Source organism: Danio rerio, chromosome 6, assembly GCF_052040795.2.
Source record: "Danio rerio strain M-AB ecotype USA chromosome 6, GRCz13ab, whole genome shotgun sequence".
NCBI classification, from domain to species: domain Eukaryota; kingdom Metazoa; phylum Chordata; class Actinopteri; order Cypriniformes; family Danionidae; genus Danio; species Danio rerio.
The window spans coordinates 19887633-19895443 of NC_141026.1; the positions used below are offsets into that span (position 1 = coordinate 19887633).

The 7811-nt window shown below is 37.7% G+C and overlaps 1 long non-coding RNA gene across 1 annotated transcript in view; it reads left to right on the forward strand.

The window, feature by feature from the left end:
* LOC147843476 (uncharacterized) overlaps window positions 1–7811 on the forward strand; it is a 756120-nt gene that overhangs the window by 443051 nt on the left and 305258 nt on the right. The window lies entirely within an intron of this gene.

Below are 7811 nucleotides of genomic sequence, written 5' to 3' on the forward strand. Positions count from 1 at the left end.
CAAGCCAGTGGCGAGGAACAAAACCTTACCAGTTGATGAAAGTGAAGGAAAAAACCTTGAGAGAAAACAGGCTCAGTTGGGCACGACCATTTCTCCTCTGGCCAAACTTCTTGTGCAGAGCTGCAGTCTAGGGGGTGGATGCAGGAGAACACTGAACGTCCATCATAAAAAACTGCAGGTGTGAGTAGGTCACTAGGCGTTCAGGTGTTGTGCGTGCAATGCATACACCAAAATCCATTTTTGCGTGCATATGATACACCAATTCTCCCCATTCACTTCTGTGCGTGCATATTTATTCATGTCAGCTTAGTCCCTTTATTAATCCGGGGTCATCAGGTTTATCCAGCAAGTTTTTACACAGCAGATGCCCTTCCAGCCACAACCCACCTCTGGGAAACATCCACACACTCTCAATACTACGGACAATTTAGCCAACCCATTTTACCAGTACCACATGTCTTTGGACTATGGGGGAAACCAGAGCACCAGGAGGAAACCCACACGAAGGCAGGGAGAACATGCAAACTCCACACAGAAACGCCAACTGAGCCGAGGCTTGAACCAGCGACCCAGCGACCTTCTTGCTGTGAGGCAAACATGCTACTCACTGCGCCACTGCCTCGCCTGTGCGAGCATATGATACGCCAATTCTCCCCATTCATTTCTGTTGAAAACAGATGCATACATACCACGCACCAAGAGGTTGGGCCCACGGGATCAGTGCAGAGACTTGTCTGTCACTGGGCCTTTCTGGAAACGGTCTCATACTCTCAACCAATAACTATAAAAAATATGGGCGACGTAACCGCACCTTTTCCTATTGAACACTTTGAAGGCAAAATGCCTCATGATGGGCACAAACTGTTGCAAAAGACTGAAATTGGAACCTGGGCATGCATCGAAGCAGGGCCAGAGCAAGCTGAACTGCCACTCTAGGCAAAGGACGGTCACACTGCCCTCAACCCTAAAGTGAAAAGGGGGGAGGGGCTCTTTATTGGTGGGTGGTGAGGGTAGAGTCGGGGATGCCGCTATCTCTCTATTCTGCCGCCCTAGATGCGGATATAACTGAGGGCGCGGGCGGTGAATGTTGTTTAGGGGACACCGCCCTCTCTATTCTGCCGCCCTAGGCGGCCGCCTAGGTCGCCTCTATGGACACGCCGGCCCTGCATAGAAGGGACTACCTGATGAAGCCAGAGGCAAAGCCGCAGAATCAAGCTGCCAACCAAACGCTTGTACGTCAAATCAACCACGCCCACCGAACTTCTAATTTGATTGCCGTAATCTGCACTAAAATCAAGGCTCGCTAAACAAATATAAGCACTTACATTTAAAAACACGTATTTATTATCCTCACAAGGGTAGAAATAACACTTTTAAAATATGAACAACATATAAACAACACATACATTTTTAGAAAGATTTTTATTTTTAATTAACAATCAACAGGATCCAAAATATACCCACCACAGATAACGATTTACCATGTGGGAAAATTGTGCATTTAAATAAAAAAATAAAAAAATATAGCTATATTTCTAAATATCAACAGGATATTTACACATCCCTGCACTAAATAAAACAATCTTTATCAATTTGTACAATAAACTTAGCAGTATTAATATATCAAGTTACAATCACTTTACAAGTTACAAAACTTCAAATAATGTTGGAGGAGATTAATGTGGAGATCGGCTAACATTAGTTTTGTCTTTCTAATTATTATTTTAGACCTATATCATAGTAAAATAACACAGAAATCGAATAATAGCATTTCAATCTCCTCCCGAATTTCTGACGGTCTGCTTTGAGAAACTGTAAATCATAACTGTCAATCTCGATGACACTCCTGTTTTTATAGCAATAAATGACTGGCCTAAAACCTACAGTTTACAAAAATGAAGATCTGCACCTATATCAGCATGATAACATAAATGCCTTAATTGACCACAACCATCTTTCGGGATATTTTATAGCAAGCGTAAATAATTTTTTAATTTGGGCTTAAGTCTCGTTCATTAACACGGAGGAGGCAGGCTTTATGACTTGTACTGCAGCCAGCCTCCCAGGGCGTGATCTCACGGCTGGGACCGTCACTCAAAAGCAGGTGTGTCACTTGCTCTCAACTCCTCCATGACCACCAAAGCTTCTGCTTAGGATACGGCCTGGTCCAAGATTATGGAAACCTCTTAGAAGTCCTCTATGGTTGCCCTCATCTCTTCACAAGTCACACAATCTCTAGAGACCTCAGGATAATTATCCCCTGGTGAAAATATGGAACAAAGAAAATAATTAGCGTAGCTGCAGTTCATAATGTATTTAAACAATAATTAAATATCAATGCAAATTATATGAATAAACATGAAAAGCACATGATTATTTCTAACAAAATGTCTGGTACATTACAGTTTTTGTCCATTAGTTTGGCTTATTTTGTGAAACAGAAATTACATCCTCAAAACAACATGGACAAACCTCCAAACCACTTGGCAATTGTTCACTACAGAATTCAATTTCTCATTCATTTCATCAAATTGCAAATGTCTAATTATATTTTTGCAAATGATTAAGTTCAGATTAAGCCTACATTTAGCACAATTTCCAAGTGAATAGATCTTGTTAATCTAAACTGATTTTTAATTGTCAGTCTAATGGTTGTAATCTCCAAAATGTGTTAGCGTCATTTCATTGTATATGTGGTTACATGCACAATAGTCGGTCCCACTTTATTTTAAGTGGCCTTAACTAATATGTATTTACATAGGAATTAATTTGTTTGTTACACTGTACTTATTGTGTAAATACATGTATTTACTGTGTACTTATGCTTGATAAATACATGTATGTAATTACATCTGTAGTTAACTTTTGTAATTTCATTTGTAAATACACTGTTGACCATGCCTTACACCTTAACCCACCCTTAAACCTACCCATGCCTCCAAACCTGTCCATAACCCAACCTCTATTTCAACTCAAAAGCACCACAAGTGTTCTCAAATACATTATAAACACAGTAAGTACTTTTTTTTTTTTGATGTAAGTACAGAGTAGTTAGAGACACTTAATATAAAGTGGGACCCAATAGTCTGTTCAATTATCAAAATTAGTCAAGACCATATTACCATGAATATCAAACAGTGAATCCTGGAAACTTTGATTACAATTTATTACAGCAATTGACAGTCAGGTGAAACGAGAACTTGACTAATGAAGGAGGAGTTTCATACATCTCAGAAGACCAATCAAACAGTATGTTTAGCTAACTGACAGGTGCTGCCCATGACTGTGAATGCTGCCAAACATGTATGTAAAGAGCTTGACCATGCAGGACCAGTACTATTTCTGTACATGGAGGCACCTGGCCAAGTAAATGAACAAGGGCAGCTGCCTGCTCGAGGAAGGGGAGGAAGAGAAGGAGTAAGGTTGTGTGGTGGTGGAATAGGTGGAAGAGCCCGTGTTGCACGAAGACACTGTGCTGTACCGGATGGAACACAGGTAACTCATTCTGTGAGGAATACATAAGGTATACAGTTTGAATGAAGTGTCCATTGAATTCTATATCTAGAATTGGACAACAGCCTTGCATGGATGGCAGAGGACAACTTCTTAATGAACAACAAAAACAAGAGATCTGTAACAAGGTGATGGCGAATAATGGCATCACATTGAGACAGATCTGCACTGCAACCCTACAAGATAACGACATTCTAAAATGCCAACTTTGTAAGCATCTCCACAATTGACCAGACACTGAAGAAGCATCAGATGACAATGAAGCAAATTTACAGGGTACCATTTGAGAGGAACTCTTATAAAGTGAAAGAGCTGCGGTACAAGTATGTACATGTAAGTCAGTTACTGGTTGTCCATCATTATAACCTTTACAATTAAGCAGTGGTTTCCAAACTTTTTGGGCTTCAGTACCTACTTTACCTGATTTGTGTATCCAGGTCATCCAAGATGAAAGTATTTGATTTATCTGTCTTCAACATTTTGCCTAAAAACTGCAGCTTACTATATGATGCAATCATCAGTATAATCCTTATTTTGAGGAATATAACATTGTATTATAGTTCGTTGTTGTGTGGGAAGAACACGACAGGGTCTGCGATATGAGGTAAGTAAAAATTTCTTTATGCACAACACACGTGCAGCTCTGTGTGTGTGTGTGTGTGTGTGTGTGTGTGTGTGTGTGTGTGTGTGTGTGTGTGTGTGTGTGTGTGCGTGTGTGTGTTTGCAGGTGCATCAATGATGTTTTTATTGGTCTGCTCTCTCTTTTTGTTACAGGTATTAATGTATTAGGCCGCTAGAAGGACACACTCATTTTTCCCCTAGTAAAATATTGAAGCTGTTTTATTGTCTAACTCAGTGAATTGTGGGCAAATGCTCAGTAGTTTGGTGTAGAATGTTTCTCGGATGTGCTGATAGTTTGTGCAGCGGGTCAGGAAGTGTCTCTCAGTCTTCACCTCTGCCTGGGCACAGTGTGGGCAGATGGGTCTCTCTCGAGGTTGCCAGTTCTGTCTGTATCGGCCCGTCTCTACAGTCAGACTGTAAGCATTCAGCCTGTATTTGGTCATTGTTGTTCTTAGTTTACTGTCCTTTACTGCACTCAGATATGTTGCTGTGCTATAATCTCTATTTAGGTCTAAATATCATTGAAGTTTACTTTGTTTTCCAGCTGCTTCATTCCAGTAAATCAGATACTCTTCTTTTCATGCATTTATAATTTGATTGGGCTTAATTTTGTGAATGAGCATGTCCGTGTCCTGATGCTTACTGCTGTTAGTCATGTTCGTTGTGTTGGTTTGTGTTTGCAGCTTCAGGACCATCTTAATCAGGGGGCTTTTTTCAATGTCCATTTCTTGGGTTTTGAGGGCTTTAAAATGGTAGGAGTTGGGGTCACTCATTTTAATGTGTTTCCAAAATTTAACGGATCGTTTCTCAATGCGCATGAGTAGAGGATACTGGTTTAATTCTGCCCTGCATGCATTGCTGGGTGTGTCCCTCTGTACCCTAAGGATGCTCCTACAGAACTCTGCATGTAGGCTTTCAACTGGATTTTTATCCCACTTATCAAACTCATGACTGAAAAGAGGGCCCCACACTTCACTCCCATATAAAACTATAGGTTCAATCACTGACTGGAAAATTTTTAAGCCAGATTCGAATTGGAATTTCTATTTGTGTTGATTTTTTAATGGCGTAAAAGGCCCTCTCTCTTTCTCTCTCTCGCTCTCTCTCAGTGGTAATAACTGCCTTGTGTCACTAGGTGGAAGTAGAGGATGCTTTTGATTTAATTGTGGGGAGAGAAAGGAGATAGAGCACATGAATCCACATATATCCATAAGCTTTTATGTCCATCTTATGTGCTCTTACTTTTCTATGATTAGATTATCCCATTATCATTATTGATATTATTTTAAAGTCTGCAAATGTGCAGCACAAGCTGGCACTCAGAATGACTTTATAACTGTCATGTCATAGGAAGATGGAAATGCGTCTTTAATGTTGAGCGAAAAAAAGCTCATTGGTGGGTAACACTTTATGTTTGCACTTTATTTTACAGCATATGTAATTAATGTGTACTTAAAGTGTTATTACTTAAAAATATCTTGGTTATATAAAGCAATTACATTAAGGTTAGGTTTATGGGTAGAATTAAAGACCTCAGAAACAATGATAGAGTTGTCCTTGGGCTGGACATTTTTAAAAGGACCACATTTGTACCTAAAAGTGAAAAAAAAAGTGCACCTCTCTAAATTTCTCGATTAAAAAAAGTTCCATTGAGGAACCAATATGTACCCTTCAAATCACAGGTGTCAAACTCAGTTTTTGGAGGGCCGCAGCTCTATACAGTTTAGTTCCAACCCTAATTAAACACACCTGATCAAACTTTTTTTTACATAACTTAAAACCCTGTTTATGCAATTATTATAAGTGCATAGTATTAACTGTAAACAGAACAGAAAAATAAAGTGCCACCCTATTTATTATAGATGTTATTACAGGAAAAAAAATATTTTTAAATATAAGTACAATGTCAAAATGAATATAATAAGTGCATTGACTTAGATACAGTTAAAGTCAGAATTATTAGCCCCCCTTTGAATTTTTGTTTCTTTTTAAAAATATTTTCCAAATGATGTTTAAAAGAGCAAGGAAATTTTCACAATATGTCTAACAATATTTTTTCTACTTGAAAAAGTCTTATTTGTTTTATTTCTGCTAAAATGAAAGCAGTTTTTAATTTTTTAAAGTGAAAATTATTAGCCCCTTTAAGCAATTTTTGTTTTCTATAGTCTACAGAAAAAAACAGCATTATACAATGACTTTCCTAATTAGCCTAACCTGCCTAGTTAACCTAATTAACCTAGTTAAGCCTTTAAAAGTCACTTTAAGCTGTACAGAAGTGTCTTGAATAATATCTACTCAATTAATATTCACTGTCATCATGGCAAATATAAAATAAATCAGTTATTAAAAATGAGTTATTAAAACTATTATGTTTAGAAATGTGTTGAAAAAAATCTTCTCTTTATTAAACAGAAATAAGGAAAAAAATAAACAGGGGGCTATTAATTCTGACATCAACTGTATATGTACATTCTTTTAAAGACACTTATTATGAAGTTCCCTTTGACAGTTGGTCATCTGCCTTCATCCTCCCAGACATTTATGTTAAACACTTTATGGACAATTATGTATATTATTTATTAAATTACCTAATACATTGTGTTTTATTAACTTCTACTCCTACGCAATGCTAAATCCACCCCTTAAGGTAATGTAAAAATAGGTATTATTCTTGTACAGTGTACAAAATTGATGTGATATCAACGTGCACATGCCCGAGTATCCACAGCTGTCTCCCTTCTAGACTTTACCATCTGACAGTTACACTGAAATGACAAATTGCTAATTAACACTGTCTGCATGTGTGCATCTAACACACCTGTGACTAATGTTGCCAACTCATCAAAGTGTCTTGATGTTCGGCATGCTCAATGTAAATTCTGCCATCTGTGATGCTTTGTCAGAGGAATGCTAACTATTAGGGAGCCTGGCAAAAAAACAGCTGACACTGAAGAGGGCGAATTCCCTCCAATCATTAACTAATGCATGAGAGAGGAACAGCAGTGAGGGGATTATAATTCAAAACAAATAATTGTAGGAAGAGCTTTTTATTTTTATCAGAAAGTCCTTTTTTTTATCTAAAATTGATTAAAAATGTATTCTTAAAGTGATGGTTCACCCAAGAATAGTAATTTACTCATTTACTCACACCCTGAAGTGGTTCCAAAAGTAAGAACTAAAAAAAAATGAAGGGCAAGTAAATTCAATTCAATTTACTTCAGCTTTATTTGTATAGCACTTTTACAATGTAGATTGTGTCAAAGCAGCTTCACATAATCATAGTAACTGGATCAGGATAGTTCAGTTTTTAGTGTTTAAGTTCAGATCAGTGTAGCTCAGTTCAGTGTGGTTTAAAGTCATTACTGAGAGTCCAAACACTGGAGCAAATTCATCGATGAGTAGCTCTACCAATCCTGAACCATGCAAGCCAATGATGCCAATTAATGATGACAAAATGTTTTTTTTTTAACTGTAACTTTACCCTATATTCCAATTGTCTTAAGGGTAAAAAAATGACCCTTCTTTACTAAACCTCTAAAATAAAATGTTTTTGTTGGCGGATCAAAATTTACCCCCAAGAAGTCAATCATTGTACCCCATGCCTATAGCCTTCATGAAAATATGACAATAAATTTTTTTTCATTTTTTTGTATTGTTGGGGTCATTGACCCCTAAGT